Here is an 18130-nt window from a genome sequence, read left to right as displayed (position 1 = left end):
AAAGACAACCTACCAAATGATAGGAGATATTTGCCAGTGATAGATTGGATAAGGTTTTAATATTCAACACTTATAAAGAACTCATACACCTTAATACCAAAAAATAAACCTAAGCAATCCAATTAAAATAATTGGCAGAGGACCTAAATAGATATTTTTCCAAAGAGGACATACAAAGGCCAGTAGACTATAAACAGATGCTCGATGCTACTAACCATCAGAGAAATGCAAATTAAAACCACAGTGACATATTGCTTCACACCTTTCAGAATGGCCATCATTAAGGAATCAGTAGATAGGTGTTGGTGAGGATGTGGAGAAAAAGGAACCCTCATGGACTATTGGTGGGCTTGCAAATTATTTCAGCCAAAGGAAAACAGTATGGATGGTCCTCAAAAAATTAAAAATAGAATTGCCTTATGACCCAACAATTCCATTTCTGGATATTTATCCAAAGAAATCCAAAACACTAATTCAGAAAGTTAAATGTATCCCTATGTTCATTGCAGCATTATTTACTATAGCCAAGATGTGGAAGCAACTCAAGTGCCCATCAATGGACAACTGGTTAAAGAAGAGATAGGCATATACAATGGAGCATTAGTCATGAAAAAAATGAAATCTTACCATTTATGACAACATGGATTGACCTAGATGGCATTAGGCCAAATGAAATAAGTCAGACACAGAATAACAGATACCATATGATTTCATTTATTTGTGGAATCTAAAGAACAAAATAAAAAACACTGAAACAGATTTATATATACAGAGAATAAATTGATGGTTGCTGGATGGGAGGGGGTAGGGTGAAAATGTGAAGGGTTAAGGATTACAAATTACTAGTTACAAAGTAGTTATGGGGATGTAAAGTATAGCATAAGGAATAGAAATAATACTATAATTACCATGTACGGTTTCAGGTGGGTAATGGAAATATTAGGAGGAAAACTTCGTAGATTATATAAATGTCTAATCAGTATGCTCTACACCTGGAACTAAAATAAAATAGTATTGAAAGTCAAAAAATCATTATTTTGAGTCCCATTTATAAGATTCTTCAGGTACTACTTCTAGTAATTACCTCTGTGTATAGGCCATGCTTTCATGTTTTCTTCATGTCTAATAATGTTTTGTTGAAAACCACCTCTTTTAAATTCCATACTATGCAGGTTTTGTTGTTGTGTTGTTTGTTGTTATCATTTATATTACTGTGGTTGTTTAGTGACTGTCCTGAAGAATTTAGTAAAGTCTCTATTCTTTGATATGTGCAGTTACAAATGTCTAACTCATTAATTTAGTGATCACTCAATGATTGAACATTTATTTCTGTAAATGTTTTAAACCAGTGTTTTTTCTATTGGCAGTATGCCTTGAACACTCTGATATTTTACAACTCTTCCAGAACCTTCATTTCCTTCATTTTGTAGAGCCTCAGTTGCAGACACGAGAGATCAGGCCCTTCTCAGGCCTTTCCCGGGCAGGGAAAATCTCTGTACTTGAATGTGGAATTCTCAATCCTCAGAAATATATCAGTGCTTTTCAAACCCCTCTATGGGCATCTAATTCCTATACAGGTGTAGAGTAAATGGAGGCAGCCTGGCTTCCTCACCCAGGTATCTGGGTAACTAAGGGAAACCAGGCATTTCGCTGACTAGGAAATGAACCTGTGATCTTTCAATCTGCAGGACACTGCCCAACCAGCTGAGCCACACCACCCAGAGTGATGTGAGTCTTTGTGCTTTCACATGCAAATTTTTCTTAACCACCCATTCAGTGAGTATGGCCATAAAGGTACTGTAGCAAAATGGGTTGCATGACACCCATTTTCTTTCTTCCCCAAATATCACCTAATTATACTTCTAAAGACAAATGTGTTCTTTCAAGTACTGTATTTGTTCTTGCTAAGGGTAGCCACTATAAACTCCAATGGATATAACTGGGGGGGGTGGGGCATTGCTGTTGGCCCCTCATTCTATTCGTACTCACAAGCCTAATGTTATTCCTGACCCTGCTGTAGTTTTTGCTCCTGATTCTTAGGGTCAGGTTTTTTGGTAGTGGGTGCATGTTTACTCAATTTTGCTATTGCTTGCTTTTTTGTTTGTTTTTATTTTTGTCCTTTGTTAGAATTCTGAGAATTCTGAATTCTAAGCCAACTGGAGTAGTTTGTGAGTGTTATGCAAGAAATTTGTCCTAATAACATAACTGTCCTAATAACGTCATCCATCTTGGGCTCACTAAGGTAAACATGAAGAAAATAAAGTTAATAAATACAACTTTCTATCCCAACCTATGTCTCTCTGGCCCATAAGTAGTCAAGGTTTATATAAAGACTGAACTAACATTTAGTTATAAGTTGTATCAATTTAAGTACATCTGTTCATCTCCAGTGTTGGATCTTGCCTAATATACGATCATATTGATCATATTGGCTGAAGATAATAAGTAACTTTGACACATCACTTAAAATTTCATTTGGTCTTCCAAAAACCTTTTGTGATAGAAACTATTATGAGTCCATTGCATAAGCAAGGAAGCTGAGGTTTAGCACACTTAGATAATTTGGCTAGTATACCAACAGCAGCTCACAGTGCCAGCATTCAGAATCATGTCTATTTTAAAACACCTCATATGACATTGTTTTTGTAATAGTACACAAAATACAAAAAAGAAATTGCAAGCAAAGCAAGGGAGACAACATGTACATTTATACTGGAAAGTAATAACACTGTCTTTATCCACAGAAAATATGATCGTGGGGAAAAATCCAAGGAAATCTACCGAAAAACTACTAATGCTAATAAAATGCTTTATTAGCTCTCTTTACCAAGACAGCAGCATACAATCCTAATATACAGAAATCAATTGTCTTTTATATACCAAACAATCATATATGATAATTTAAAAAGGGTATTTACAATAGTATTAAACTTCAAATATGTTTGGTAAAGTCTGATAAAAGATATTGAAGATCTGCACAGTGAAAAATATAAAGCACTACTGAGAAAAAGTAAAGGTTTTTTTGGAGTTTTTTTTATTGGCTTTTTAAAAATTGATGTTTTATTGTTATTCTGTTACAGTTGTCCCAATTTTCCTCCCTTTGCCCTCTTCCATAGCCCCGCCTCCCTCTTCCATAGCCCCACCTCCCGCTCCCACAGTCAGTCCCCACACTGTTGTTCATGTGTATGGGTTATTCATACATGTTCTTTGTCTAGTCCCTCCCCCTTCTTTCCACAAGTATACATCCCCACTTTGGTCACTTTCAGTCTGTTCCATGAGAGAAAGTAAAGATTTAAATAAATGAAGAAATGTACCATCTATAGATTGGAAGACTTAATATTGTTGACATGTAAATTCTCCCCAAACTGATATAAAGATTTAACACAATCTCAATAAAATTCCAGCAGATATTTTTGCAAATGTTGACAAACTGATTGATACTTAATGTGGACTTGCAAAGGGCCTTGATTAGCCAAAATAAATTTGTAAAGAAAATAACAAAGATGGAGAGCTAATACTATCTAATGTCAAGACTTATTATAAAGCTTATTAATCAAGGCACTTTTTGCATTGGTGAAGATAGATGAATACATTAAAGGAATAGAATAGACATCCAGGAACAGACACATACACATATGGACAAATGATTTTGAAAAGGTGCAAAGTCAATTCAGTGGAGAAAGAACAGCATTCATCAAATGAGGCTCAAATAATTGGATAACCATATTAAAAAAAACAAATTAATTTTGATCAATGACCTATGCTATATGTAGTAATTAACACAAAATAAATCATTGGACTAAATTAAAACTATAAAACTTCTAGGAAAAGAAGATAGAAAAAGCCTTGTGATTTTGGGTTAGCAAAGAATTCTGAGATATTAGTAAAAACATATACATAAATTAAAAAATGATAAATTGGATTTCATCAAATCCAATTAAATCAAAACTTTCTATTCTTTTAAAATGCTGTTAAGGGAATAAAAATAAGCCACAAAGTGGTAGAAATATGTGTAAAGCATATGTGAAATAAAAGACTGATATCCAAAATCTATAAAGAACTCTTTAAAACTTAAGAAGATATCATACAAGCTAATAAAAAGACAGAGCAAATTATTTGCATATACACTTCATTAAGGAAGGACAATTAGTGGTTGTCGGGGCATGGAGTGGAAATTACACAAAGGCAAGAAGAATGTTTTGAGCATGATGAATCTATTTATTACCAATTACAGTGATGATTTAAGGGCTCACACATGTACAAAAAGTTATGTGCAGTGTCAGGTGGGTACCTGAAATATTGGGGGGGCCACTTTTAAAGTATATGATTATCTCATCACTATGTTTTATACCCGAGATTAGTACCAAATAGTATTGAATGTAAACTGTAACAAAAATAAAACATAAATCAAATTATACACTATAAATACATGCAGTTTATTGTATATAAATTATATCTCAAAAAGTTAAAAGGAAAATATTCAAATCCAAAATTTATTTTTAGGGCTCAGACAAAAATTATTAAATAATTCTAAATGCTACAATTTTAATTCTTAGCAAATATTTCAATGTGTTTTTTTTCATGTTACATTGTTTATTTTTTATGTCTTGGTCATGATCAGGATTTTTAGTTCCTGACTTGAAAGAGCTATAAAGAGACCTGTTACACCTTTTTTCAGGGAAAGGCTACAATAATTCTTGTTCAAAATTACCTTAGGGAACCAGGAGCCAGCTTAACCCAATGACACCTTACACACTGATAGAGAATCTGATATGATAGATGTCAAAACCGGGACACACTTTGTTGGATGAAGACTGCTATTAACAGGGTGTACCTGGGGGGAAAATCACCCTTCTGCTTCAGTAGTTGCTCATATCATTGAGCTTGCCTGTGGAATGTAAGTATTTAAGATAGTTAATGTTGATTTATAGATAATCTTCTCTATGCAGAAAGACAAGCTTCTTTCTACTATAAATATTTAAAAATTTTCAGTAAACTCTGAAGTTATTTTCACAGTTGGAGTTAATATATTTTCCATTGATTCTTTATACAAAGTAAAGAACAAATATTTGCAACAGGTAATGGTCAGAAATTTTTAACATAAATAGTATATAGTTAATAACCAAATGAAAAAGATAAGTATATACATTATACAATTTAAATTAAAGAAGAGACACGAGTAGCCAATAAGTAAATAAGAAAGTTCTGAATTTCAGGAGTATTTCCACAAAACTATTATATATTCATTTCTCCCCTCAGTTTGGCAAAAGTTGAACACACACACCCAGAAGCTGCATTGGCAGCAATTCAGTGATGCTTTGCTGGATTGCTACGCTCTCTACTCGTGCTTTTGAGTTCTGTTGTACAGCTGTCTTTTTTCTTGAATTTTTCATTAGCACTATCATGGGTTGCAGCCACTGTATCCTGAATCACTTTTTACTAGAATTGGGAAGGGTTCAGTCATGAAGAAACCATGTATCAAGGCATAAATCCAGCCTCAAAGTCTCCCTTATTCAGAAAATCTTTGATTCCTGATCTGGGAACATGACTGCTTAAAATTCTTTATTCTTTAACAGAGAACTGCCAGACATAAATGCCATGTACATATATTTATAGTGGAGTCTTACTTACGCTTTATTGCAAGCATTATGAGATTTTGGAAAAAGACATATAGTACCCATTGTCTTCTATTACATAAAATAAAGACCAGAATGGAATTTTGGCAGGAGCAAAAGACAGTGTTAAACATTTTCATTGGTTTTGCATTTTACTTACTATCACTGACATGATAAATTCTAAACACTATTGTTTTGTAATGTGGTAATAACTTTTTTCCTTTTTTTAAAAAGCAAACTTTGATTTTACAAGTGAAAATATGAGTCTTTAGTTAAAAAGATGGCAGTCAAGATGTCAGAAAGAAAGCATAAGATTTCAAATACTGTTTCTAATTAATCTTGAGGGTAAATTACTAAAGGAGAAAGCAACTAATTTTTAAAATTAAAAAAATAATTGCCTTCTCTTTCTGATAACTTTTAAAAATATTTTATTTTTTTATTTTTAGGGAGAGGGGCAGGAAGGGAGAAAGAGGAGAGAAACATTCACGTGTGTTTGCCTCTCGTGCTCCCCCAGCTGGGGACCTGGTGGGCAGCCCAGCATGTGCCCTGACTGGGAATTAAACCAGTGACCCTTTGATTTGCAGGCTGGCACTTAATCCATTGAGCCACACCAGCCAGAGCTAACTGATAGCATTTTAAATAAAAAGGAAGAAATCATATATAAACCTCATAGAAAATAAGCCCATAATAAATTGTAGATTAAGTTGTGGGTGATGAAAATTTACAAGCTTTTTCTATATTGTAAAAGTTTCATTTGCTTAGGGAAAAAATCACTGTTGTACTGGTAATTTTAACAATGAAACGCACCAGTTGCAGAAATGCTGGAAGATAATTAGAGTTAACTCAAATCCACTGAGCACACCAGCCAGGGCTATTTCTGAGAAGTTTTAAGAAACTGAGCACTTGATATTTAATGCAAATGTTACTTTTGGTTAAAAATGGGTCTTCCTTACATACTAGTTCATTCTAATTAACATCGATCTGTAGCCAAACAGGCCCCAATTTTTTTTGTGCTGTTTATTGTACATACATTAAATCACAATTTAAACCTCACATTTTGATTAGATATTTTAGAGTTACTTTAATTTTTGTAATCTCAAAATTATTTTTTGTGAAAATAAAGATGAAAACTCCAATTCTAAAATATTTTTCACATTTTTGATAAATTTGTTTAAGTAGTTTTAGATATAATTTATGTATCTGTTAAGAAAGTAATAATAATTTATTATATGCAAAGCTCACTAACATTAAAGTCCACAGTGCTTTACCTGTTTCTCATTTAGTACACAAAGAATGTTAAATCTCTGAAAAATCATGGATACGCATCCACATTAAGTTGGGGAAAGATTTCTTGAAGAGAGAAAGGCAACTAAGAAGAATACAAGTATTCAAGAGTGAAAACCTGAAATGGCCACCTAGAGGGTCTGTCTTTATTAACTGTCCTATTTCCATCATCTTTACAAATATAACAATAGTCACAGACTTTTCTTAAGAATGCAAAGAATGCTATTATGAAGTTGATTAATAGAATGCTAGAGGGGTGATTTCAGATGATTAATAAAAGGGAGTTGATACGTTTGTTAGAACAGAAACTCTAAAATACTGGCTCTGGAATCCAACAAGGATGGTGACATCAGAGATGCTAGAGAAGTTAAAAAAAAAAGACGTTAATTAAGGAGGGCTAAGGTGAGCCACATGAATCTGTGTTTTAAGAACATATCAACAAAAGAAAAAAGCAAACAAAATATAACCAGAGTTATTGAAGTTAAGAACAATGTAACAATAGCCAGAGGGGAGTGGGGAGGGGTTAGTGGGGAGAGGGGTTTTCAGGAACTACTATAAAGGACACATGGACAAAATCAAGGGGGAGGGTGGAGGCAGGGGAGGGAGGTGGGTTTGGCTGGGGTGGGGAGAAAATGCAGACAACTGTAATTGAACAACAATAAAAAAAAAGAACATATCCAGGTTACTCTGACTTTTTCACTGCTAACCTTGAGTAATGTTAAGCTTTTTAAAAAACCACATGGATGTTTAGAGACTTTTTTACTTTTTCTTAAACTTATTTGACCATAAACCTCCTTCTCCAAGCATCTCAAAGAATTGGTATCTTATGGGACGCATATTGAGAAATTCTTTCCATAGGGTTAAAAGCTACTTGTGGTGACTGTGAGATTTGATGGAAAATTGAGCAGTACTAACAGATTTAAATATAATAGAGGCAGAAGTGTTCATGTATGGATGTTATTCTGTATATAGTATAAGGGAGGAGGCCCAGGCAGAGCATGAGCATTTGGAGAGAACGTAAAATATAATGAAGGCCAAAATGGGATTTGTCTGTGAAGCTGTTAAAATTACTATCTGGGTCTAAAATTAGTATAGATCTTTCTTTCTAGAAGCAATTTTGGTATGTGACTGATTCAGATTCCTCACTTGTGTAATAGGCTGTGTAGGAATGACTGGGAATCTGTTCTCGTTGCAGTGAGTTTGGAGTAGACTCTAACAGTGGGAACAGATGAATCCCAAGTGCAGAGAGCGATTCTGGCAACAATTGCTGGGATCTAACGGAAGGAGAATTAATCACTGCCACTTTGCTGCATTAGAAAGTACTTCATGGAAAACCCAATGCTCAATCATAAAATTGTTGCGAGCATTGTGATAATAACACGACTATGAGGTAGTTAGAAGGACAGAAGATTGTAGAGGACATGCTAGAGATAGAGTAGTGGTCAAGTTGTCCTGGGAACTGTCCAAGGGAGGTGGTTCTGTTCCCCCCCATCTTTTCTTTATTTTTATTATTAACACTATTGCAGATGTCTCCATTCCCCCGCCCCTTTGGTTGCCTCCACCCAGTCCCCATCCCATCCTCCCTCTGGCCCTCACCACACTGTTGTCTGTTTCCATGGGTTTTACACATACACTCAGTGGTTAATCCTGTCCCCTTCTTTCATTCAGTCCCCCACCCCCTGTTAGCCTGTTCCATGTATGCATTCCTTTGTTTCTATTCTGTTCATCAGTTTATTTTATTCATTAGATTAATGAATATAGGTGACATCATATGGTATTTGTCTTCCTCTCACTGGCTTATTTCACTTAAAATGATAATTTCCATGTCCATCATGCTGTCACAAAAAGTAGAACTTCCTTATTTTTTATGGTTGTGTAGTATTCCATTGTGTAAATACATCAGAGCTTTTTTACCCACTTATCTACTGATGAGCCCTTGGGCTGTTTCCAGATCTTGGCTGTTGTAATTAACGCTGTTATGAAATTGCTTTTGTTGTTGTTATTTGTTTCATTTTCTCATTTTTTCCTTTGCTTTTCTTTCATTTTCTCTTCTTTCCTGCCTTCTTCTTTCTTCTGCTCTTTTCTGTTTTCTTTCCTTTTTAACTCCTTTTCTTTTCTTTTGTGCTTTATGTACCAGAAATATCCCTGGAAAAAATCCACAGGCTGCTACCTGGAGGAAAGGATTGCTTCACAGGGCCTCCCTCTTTCCCTGTGGTTGGGCGTTCTCCGTGCACTGCTGACCTGACATTTGTCCTCCTAAGACTCCCACTATGCACGCTTCCTCTGCGTTCTCACAGTACCCTATGAAACCTCTGTCCTTACATCTACAAATCTGGGTTTTCATGAGTATACATGTGTCCCCCAAATAGATTTTCAGTGCCTTTAAAACAGGAATTGAATGTTATAACAAGTACAATGCTTGATGCATAATATATACTCAAAAATTAAAATTTCTCTGAATTAGGAGACATAAATAAAATAATTAAAAGAAAGAATGCTGTGAAGACTCTTTATGCAGATTCTTAGACCTATGCTATTTGCACACAATCAGTTATCAATTACCAAGTGCATATCTGATAATAGTTTACTAGGCAGATACAACAGTGTTCTTAGAGTCTCAGGTCACTAAATAAGGGCATGGCCCTCTGACACTCTTAAAGTATTAGCAGCTCCTAAGGGTAACCTAATTTGGGATGAAAGTATACTGTACAGAACAGACTGGTTGAAAAGCCAGATATAATGCCAGGAAGCATTCTACTCAGGATTATTTAAATTCTGTTTTGAGTGTATCTGATTCAACCTTAAGACTTCCTAAATGAAACAAGATGTGGCCTAACCAGCAATCCAGTGGAAATCAACTGAGTCAATTTAATGCAATAAATATTTATCAACTATCTGTTATGTGCAAGAAGTATAGGTGAATGTAAAGAAAGCTGAGTCACTTTTTATGAAGCAAAATTGAAATCTGCATTGGGGAATGAGGTAACAGATTTCAAGCCTCTGATGAGATTCATTTTTGTAAGAGGACATGTACATTTCCACAGAAGACAAAATGGAGATAAATGCAAGAAGGGCTTTAGCAGGAAGGACAATAGCTTTGAATAACCTTCCAGGGTCATTTGCCAAATGGGGGCTAGGATGGCTATTTCTTGGGAGGTATATATGAATTTAAGGTTGAGGTTACCCCTTAGCTGCAATATTTTCAGTAAGTAAAAGGCTAGATGTCTAGACCTCCCTTCTGGCCACGTAATTCTGAGATATTTTAGGGTTTTTTGTTTGTTTGTTTGTTTTTTATGCCCTTCTACCAGGAGCCTTGTTTTCACACCCCCCCTTTTTTTTCAATTTAAAGTTTAAAGCATTTTCAAGGAACGTGTATCTTCTAATGAGGATGAGAAATTCAAATCTTCTCTAGGCAAATCTACTTCAGTAAAAATTCCCTATTTTAAGTGACTTCATGAATTTCTTCAGGGTAAATACAGTCATTAAAAGATGAAGTTACACAGGGTTTAACTATGAGGGAGATGATGTACAGTATAAAAGCAGACCTCCCTTTTGGAGTGTGTATAAACATTGTCTCTCTTTGAAAAAGAAAAAAGAAAACATTGAAGATGATACATGGGCTTTAGAATAAAAAAAAAACATAATCCAAATGTCCTTCTCAAGTGTTACCAGTGATCTCTGATTAAAAACTCATAAATTTATACTTCGACACTTATATTTCGACAGTCATAAACAACCACTATTGAGAAAGCTATGTCAATGACATAGCTTTCATCCTTTCCCCTTTACAGTGAGGCTTTCTGTAGTATTAGATAAAATCAGATTAAGTCAATTTCAGCTGCTTCTGGGAAATTTGCACACACTGTGACAAATTTGCATTCACATGCTCCTCCCCACTCGGCCACGCATGCTCCTGACAATGTCTCAAACCACACTGGGCAGTGGGCCCGCTGCACTCATGCCGTGCCCGATGGCACTATGTACTTCGCAGCAGTTTTATCTGTGAGTGCGGGTCCTGCCCAGACTGGAGTGGACACAGCAGTTATGGGAGTGAAAGAAAAAGGAAAACTTGGGGAACCATTGCCATTTTCCATTACACAAATTCAATAAACACAAGACAAGTCCATTCATTTGAACTTGGCAGCTTCCCGTGTATATATTAGGCCCAGGTTGTTAATTCTATAGTGTTTTTAGAATTTGCACAGGTTTTGCACATATATAACCCAAACCTCAAAACAACCTGGCAAGTGAAATGGAACCAATAGACATCCTTGTATGTCTTTGTTCCTGAAAATAACAAATATGAGAAACTTTTACTCACCAGTTTCTACAATAGATTCCAAGCTTTTTAAAAACTGAAATTAAAATGCTTCTCAAATGATGCGAGAATGCCTAATGCACATATAGAATATAAAGTAAATTTTCAGATCCTTTTTTATAACACTAAATATTAATGATTTAATTGGGTCTGAAGTGTTTTCTTATGCCTGATTTTAATCAATAGTATCAATCTGAATCCCAATGAAATATTTTAATGAAAATTTGAATGAAATTTGAAAACCTATAATTGAGCATGTTGAATCTCCTGGTTTCTAAGGTCTGTCAAAACTGATAATTTTTAACTTATGAACCTGGGTCTTAGAGAGGATTTTATAAATTTGATGAACGTAAAGGTAAGGGAAGTAAAAACAAAAATCAAAGAATAGGACTATATCAAACTAAAAAGATTCTGAACAGCAAAAAAAAACTGTCAGCAAAACAAAAAGGCAAGCAACCAAATGGGCGAAGACTTTGTAAACAACACCTCCAAAAAGAGTTAATATCCAAAATATATAAAGAACTTATACATCCCCAAAATGAACAAACAGAAAATCCAAGTAAGAAATGGGCAAAGGACATGAACAGATACTTCTCCCTAGAAGACATACAGATGGCCAACAAACATGAAAAGATCCTCAACTTCACCAGCTATAGGTAAAGACAAATCAAAACCACAATGAACTACCACCTCACACTTATTATAATGGTTATTATCAATAAGACAAGTAATAACAAGCATTAGAGAAGTTATGGAGAAGAAAGAACCCTTGAACATTGCTGATGGAAATGTAAATTGGTACAGCCACTATGAAAAATAGTATAGAGGTCTTCAAAATATTAATAACAGAGCAGGATGACAGCTAGTGGGAGAAGGGAAGGGGGTTGATGGATTCAGCAAAAATGAAAAAGGACTCATGGACATGGACAACAGTGTAGTGATTGATGGGGGGAGGGGTATAAGGGGACTAAATGGTAATGGAAAAATATAATATAGATGAAATAAAAATAAAAAATAAAAGAAATGTGAAAAAAGAAAGATGTAAATGTGTGAGATGATGAAATAGTAATTATTGGACACTTAAAAAAAAGGGCTGAGCTACCATATTACCCAGCAACTGCTCTTCTGGACATCTACTCAACAAAGTTAAAAACATTTGTTCATAAAGTCATATATACCCCTGCAATGGATGCCTTCTGGTAGTAAATTCCCTTTGTTTCTGTTTGTCTGGAAAAGTCTGTCTTTATTTCTCCTTCATATCTAAAGGATAATTTTGCTGGATATATTATTCTTTGCTGGTAATTTCTTTCTTTATGTAGTTTGAATATTGGATTCCACTCTCTCTTAGCTGAAATAAACAAACCACGAACAAGAAAAACAAACAAACAAAAATTTATAGACACAGACAATAGTATGGTTTTTACTCAAGTGAAGGTGGATGGAGGTTAGAAAAGGGTAAAGGGGGCCAAATATATGGTGACAGAATAAGATTCAACTTTGAATGGTGGGAGCGGAATGCATTATACAGATGATGTATTATAGAATTGTACACTTGAAACTTATATAAGCTTATTAACGAATGTTACACCAAAAATTAATAAAATAAAATAAAAACTTGATAGTTTTAATGAGAAGTTGTATGCCCATTACTTTTCTAGAGTTAGTGCAAGCTTGTTAAGACTTGAGATTAATTCAAAGTTATATATATATATAATTATTAATTGAATTATTAATTCAGTTATATATATATAGTTTTTATTCTAGTGTTTCTCAATGTATGAACCATTTTCTATTTTCTATAAATTTGATAATTCTCATTAGAAAAACTTAGACTCCTGAGTGCTACTCCAAACTTACTAAGTTAGAATGTCTGGAGGTGATCCAAGGAATCTATATTTTAAGTAAACTCCCCCTTGTAATTTAAACATACTAGTACTTGGTTTGAGTGCCACTGACAAGAATCAATGGAAAAGCCAGCAGCCATTAAGTGAGCTGGCCTAGGGAGAAGTCAATATGAAAAAGGGCAAGAACAGCTCCAGCTGAATTATCAGTGTATGAAACAGAGAGAGTCAAATGCTGTTTTCTCACATTTTGTTTAAAAATATTTTACTTTGTGTGTACAACTAATAGTAAAATAAGGAAAAAGTGTAGTCACTTTCTTTTTAAAAAAATTTAAAAAAAATTTTTTATTGTTTGTAGTCATTTTCTAATTCAAAATAAAATGATGAATGCAGAAAAGGAGAATATTTAAAGAATAGATTATGTGTGAGAAATACATTTCCACAAGGAGAACAAAGCTGTTCATAAAGTTGATATTAAAGTCAGGGTAAAGGAATGGGAGAGGGTATCATTTCCATTTCCAATTATAGTTTTACTTCCTTGTCCATTAAAAAAATGAAGCCAAAGTTAGTTTCAGCTCATTTTATATCCATGTGTTTATATGGAGTTGTTAAAATTATACAATGAGACCACCTCCCATAAGTATACTAACACTAAATTTTATTCAATTAATTACATATAGAATTATAAAATCTTCAACATTTGGATTGAAATACCCTCTATCATTTTGTGAAATTGTTTTAATCAAATAATCTCCTTTTGGAGAAGATTTCCTTCTCAGTTTTGCTTTGCATTTACGTAAGAATTTTGTTGGCATTCTCCAAATATTTGCTTCTAAGAAAAACGAGAAAATAAAAGAATTACACTTTCAGTTTTTGATATGTAAAGGTGGTAAAATGTTTGATATGATGCCAATGTGAAATGATAAATAATTCATGTAGTCTATTGGTAATTGGTAATATGAAATGGGAACCACATAAGTGAAATGTATCTCTTTGTTATCATTTGCCCAATGTAATATATTTTATAGACACTAATGTTACACAAACAGTAAAGTTTAATGATGTTTTGAATGCTGATTATACCTAAAAGATGCTTCAAGTCATACAAATATACCAGAAGTGATCATATCGCGAGCTATTTGTTGAAATAAACATTACAGGATGGCTTAAGGTCAGTTTAATTAAATATATATGGAAATCTTTTTGTAGTTGCATGTATTGGTTGTTGCTCAGCCATTTAATTCTGTTTACTTTTCAAAAATTCAGTTCCAGAAAATAACAAAATGTAGTGTGTCACCAATTAGTATCACCATTCCTCAAAGTTAATTATCCTTTGATTCAGTGAAAGGTCACACCTGCTGGTTTCCATTTATTTGGGGGCGGTGCTATTTTCCAGAAACTCTGCTAGGACTTGGGATCTTCTAAGCTGGTGCTTAGACAAGGTTCACCATTACATCAGAGAGAAGCTAGCTATTATAGTAAAAGTAGATAAAATACACTAAGTAACGAAATAAATGACATTTGAAATAAATGTCAATATTTTCTCAAACACCTGATTTTGTCCACAGAGCTTTCACTCTGTATTTGAAATTTAGGGAGAGTTTTGTTATCAGCAAATCTTTCACTAATGTTTCATGGAAAAGTAGATAGTGAATAGATAAGATAGACTACACTTTAGAAAACGACAGCTGATTATGTCTTGTCTATAAGTAATTTTTACTTATCTCACTGGTCTATGGTAAGTCATAACTTCATGAAATAAAGATTGTTAGGTCTCAGCCTCGCAAGAAAACTGCCATTTTTAATCAGTGAAACTGAGTGTTGCTGCTTCGCTGAACTGACTGGGCCGGTTGCTCGTAATACTCAGGGTATTGCCATCTAGCTGCAGCCACAGTGACACTATGAATAGGAAGTGGAAACTCTTTCACCAGATGGGAGATTTTATTTATTCCTAGCAGCCAGATGCCACCAACTTTTCTTTCTGACAAGGCTGTTTACTGATTTTACATGGAAAGTTGATGTTTGCTCTAGCTCATGCTGATTGAGAATTTCAACTCCCTGTTACACAAATGGATCCCCACTTAACAACAGCTAATCAACACAAAACCAAAATTACTTTGTGATTCAAGAGAACAATTCAGCAACCTCTTTCCCTATTTCATTAGGAAAGTGCCATGACTGGGGCTGTTGCAAGTTGGTGGTGAATGTGCAGAGATGAAGGAGGGAACACCATTCTCGTCTTACCTGCTTGACGCTGGAGCCAATCTTGAGGCAACACAGAATGTGATGTCAGCGAATGGTAGAGCTGGGAGGGGATCCTTCAGACTATGGCAGCCCCAATCCTGGGATCCCTAAGCCTTGGTGCAGGGTTGTCCAACCTTTTGGCATCGCTGGGCCACACTGGAAGAAGAGTTGTCTTGGGCCACACATTAAATACATTGTTACACATAATCACACACAAAAAAATCTCATAATGTTTTAAGTAATTTTACAATTTTTTGTTGGGTCACATTCATAGCCATCCTAGGCTGCATGTGGCCTGTGAGTCCAGGTTGGACACCTCTGAAATAGAGTCTTTATCAGGAGTACTGAAATCTGATGAAATTGTATGACTGACAACATGGTTAGTCTGAGAGCAGTCTCTCCAGAGTGGGCTCTGGGATCAGAGCTTCCAGTATTTTCTCAGAGATACTCTGCAGGAGTCATTCCCAAACTTGAACAGCAACTCTATCTTTCCTCCACCAGTAGAAGAAATTTTACACAGAACCACAGGTAAAACAGATCAAATCAATATAGTTCAGTGGGGTCTGGAACTTCAGCTTTTACCATTACCCCTTACAGTTTTTTTTTAATATATTTATTGATTATGCTATTACAGTTGTCCCATTTCCCCCCACACTCCACTCCATCCTGCCCACCCCCCTCCCTCCCACATTCCCCCCCCCATAGTTCATGTCCATGGGTCATACTTATAAGTTCTTTGGCTTCTACATTTCCTGCACTATTTTTACCCTCCCCCTGTCTATTTTCCACCTATCATCTATGCTACTTATTCTCTGTACCTTTACCCCCCTCTCCCCCTCCCACTCCCTTATTGACAGCCCTCATGTTCTAGTTGTTTGCCTAGTTTGCTCTCGTTTTTGTTTTATGTGTGGTCGTTAATAACTGTGAGTTTGCTGTCATTTTTACTGTTCCTATTTTTGATCTTCTTTTTCTTAGGTAACTCCCTTTAACATTTCATATAATAAGGGCTTGGTGATGATGAGCTTCTTTAACTTGACCTTATCTGAGAAGCACTTTATCTTCCCTTCCATTCTAAATGATAGTTTTGCTGGATACAGTAATCTTGGATGTAGGTCCTTGCGTTTAATCTTGGGTAATGTAATTATGATGTGTCTTGTTGTGTTCCTCCTTGGGTCCAGCGTCTTTGGGACTCTCTGAGCTTCCTGGACTTCCCGGAAGTCTATTTCCTTTGCCAGATCGGGGAAGTTCTCCATTATTTGTTCAAATAAGTTTTCAATTTTTTGTTCTTCCTCTTCTCCTTCTGGCACCCCTATAATTCGCATGTTGGAACGTTTCAAGGTGTCCTGGAGGTTCCTAAGCCTCTCCTCATTTTTCCAAGTTCTTGTTTCTTCATTCTTTTCTGGTTGGATATTTGTTTCTTCCTTCTGGTCCATACCATTGATTCGAGTCCCAGTTTCCTTCTCATCACTATTGGTTCCCTGTACATTTTCCTTTGTTTCTCTTAGCATAGGCTTCATTTTTTCATCTGTTTTTCAAACAGATTCAACCAAGTCTGTGAGCATATTGATAACCAGTGCTTTGAACTGTGCATCCGATAGGTTGGCTATCTCTTCGTCGCTTAGTTGTATTTTTTCTGGAGCTTTGAAGTGTTCTGTCATTTGGGCCTTTTTTTGTTTGTTTGTTTGTCTTGGCACTTCTGTTACTTTAAGGGGCGGAGCCTTAGGTGTTCACCAGGGCGGGGTAATGCTGGTCGCTGCACTGTGACGCTGTACGTGAGGGAGGGGCTGAGTGGGAGCAATAGCGCCCGCCTCACTGTCCTCCGGATTTCAATCTTTCACTCCTATACCCACAATCAAACTGGGCCCCTCTGGTGCTGGTTCCCGAGTAAGTGGGCCTGTGCACACTCTAGGCCCCTGTGGGTCTCTCCAACAACCTCTCCTGTAAGGCTGGGAGTCTCTCCTGCTGCCGCCCCAACCCCCAGGGGCGCTTTCAATCAGAGGTTTGAGGCTTTATTTCCCCGAGCTGGAGCCCTGGGTTGCGCGGTCTGCTTCGCTGCCCACCGTTTGTCTGGTTTATCTGTGGGCGAATGTGGTGCCGCAGGGTGCTACCCGCCACTCTGCCTGCCCCACTCTCTGCCACTCTGAGTCCGGCCCTCTGGGTTTATCTGTGCAAATGTGGGGCCACAGGGTCTGCTAGTGCTCGGACTGCCTGCGCCATTTGTCCCACACTCCGCCAGTCTCAGTCCCGCCACAGCCACGCGAGTCCTCTCCACCCCGGTGCCCGTCTCCACCCCTCCTACCAGTCTGGATGAATGTTTATTTTCTATTTCCTTGGTGTCGGTCCCCCTTGCTGTTCGATTCTCTGTCAGTTCTGGTTGTGCGAGGAGGCGCAGTGTGTCTACCTATGCTGCCATCTTGGTTCTCCCACCCCTTACAGTTTTGTAGCAGCATCCTATTACCCAGCACGAGAGTCCAACTGCTTCAGAAACATGTCAGCTGTGCCCTGTCCCAATGCACACTGTTCAGTGAAGCGGGTGGTCCCCAGCCAGACCCCTGTGTGTGTCATTAAACCACATAATCCATGTTCCTTGCCCCGAGCAAGAGAAAGACCACCTAACGTCTCTACAGTTCTGCATCCATCTGTGAAATTGATTCTTTGTTAAAATGTGTCCTGTTACCACACACACACACATTATATGTAATCACAAAAAATGGAAGCCCATTTCATTAATTTAGCGTATAGAGCATGTTTTGATTTCTTAGCATCATATTCCTCACTACATATATACATTGCAACATGCCCACAGGTGACCAGTTTAATTACCTGTA

Source organism: Desmodus rotundus, chromosome 10, assembly GCF_022682495.2.
Source record: "Desmodus rotundus isolate HL8 chromosome 10, HLdesRot8A.1, whole genome shotgun sequence".
NCBI lineage: Eukaryota > Metazoa > Chordata > Mammalia > Chiroptera > Phyllostomidae > Desmodus > Desmodus rotundus.
The sequence above is the reverse complement of the archived record's forward strand: the minus strand, read 5'-3'. Positions refer to the sequence as shown.